This window comes from Galeopterus variegatus, unplaced genomic scaffold, assembly GCF_000696425.1.
Source record: "Galeopterus variegatus unplaced genomic scaffold, G_variegatus-3.0.2 Scaffold2218, whole genome shotgun sequence".
Classification (NCBI taxonomy): Eukaryota; Metazoa; Chordata; class Mammalia; order Dermoptera; family Cynocephalidae; genus Galeopterus; species Galeopterus variegatus.
This window is the reverse complement of record NW_007728329.1, coordinates 5,936-7,683: the sequence shown is the minus strand read 5'-3', so window position 1 is coordinate 7,683 and position 1,748 is coordinate 5,936.

Sequence of the window (1,748 nt, the reverse complement as noted above, 5' to 3'; positions counted from 1 at the left end):
AGTTCATGGTGCAAGAAGATTCCAACCCTATCACCATGTCTACTGATATTGATTATGGCGCTTCTCCTACATCCTCACAGATCATTAAAAGACATACACATCATCACTGAAATTAGATTTGCATAACTTGGATTCTCATTTCGTTTCTTCCGTTCCTCATTGGAACACCAGAAGAGAAGCAATCTCCCGAACTTATTTCTTCGTCCATAAGGTTAGGGTATAGGGGATAGATGAGTGATTCCCGGTGTGGTGATGGAGGGTGGACTAGGGGATGAGGATTTCTATTCAGAGCTTTTCAATGAAGGGCACATGTTGACAGAAAAGGGCTCAGGTGGCTCTGATCTGTGACTTCCCCTACTTCACATTGAGAGTAGATGTCTCCAACCTTGTCATCTTTCTGATAATAAGAGTGAGGGGTACATGCAGGAAGCTATAGCCACAACCACCTCTATTGAAAGCAAAATAGAAGAAAAAGCAAGCAAAAGGAGGCATAGGTGTGCCTAGGCCGCTAACATACTCAAAATTCCAAGTGATTTTTCCCCCCTTAGACTCTGAATTGAAGAAAATTTGTCTAATTGGAATTTTGTGCCACGACAAGAGGCTAGTGCCAATAGATTATTAATTTACCACATTTTAGGNGAGTTAGGTCATGGGGATGGAGAGTTCTGTGCATGCGGAAATGCTGAAAGTTTCATTTTCTTCAAAACCATGAGGCTTCTTGTTAAGAGAGAACTGGGGAGGGGAGGGCAGGAGGTGGATGGTGCCATTTTGTACTTGGGCTTCTCTAAGATGGCACTGGTTATGTTGCAGATCTATTACCCTGCACCTCACTTTTTTTTCTTTCTTCTTTCTGTTTTATCAGCCCAACTGTGTACGAAGAGTGTGAATAATTATTATTTAGCAGGAGAAGATTGACTGTGTCTTTGTCACGATGCATAAGTATTATTTTCAGGCAGATTCTGTTTCCACTAATGAGGATATAGTAAACATCACTTCATTTGCAAGTTTGTACACTCCATCACACATAAAGAATAACATGGCTTTGTCATATTGAGCTGTTTCTTACAGATTTCCTAGTTTGGTTAGGAAACTTTGAAATAGATAAAAGGGCACAAATTTACAATATTGGACAATTTCTCATGTTACATTTGAGAAGCAGCATAATATCGGAAGCAAATTAATCTTTATAAAAATATGTTAAAATTACATCTCATTTTATATGACTACTTAGTAAGGACATTTCAGCAAAAAATTGCAAAATATAGTCTACACTGAAACTATGGCAGTTTCATAGAAGTGGACTATTTCTGTAAGAGAAACACTCCATTAACTATTTCACCATTGATTAATATTCTAAATTAATTTCACCTAGAATATCAACCCTTGAAAATATACCCACTGGTAATTTTTCAACATTTAAAATGAGCTTTTCTCAATTTATAGTGCTAGCAGAAAAGGCAATTCACCCAAATTAAGATTTCCTTAAATTTGTTTAATATACCTCATCTATCAAAGAACAGAACCAATCTACTTTGAACCAAAAATGAGAGAGCATTATTTGGATTATAAAGTAATGGTTTAGAAACTTGAATTCTAAATTCAGCTGAGGGCACAGCAGCATTGGTGCTCAAAGCCAATTGAATAGTAATAAACATACTGCATGGTGGGGAACAGAGGGGCACACCAAAGTTCATGGTGCAAGAAGATTCCAACCCTATCACCATGTCTACTGATATTGATTATGGCGC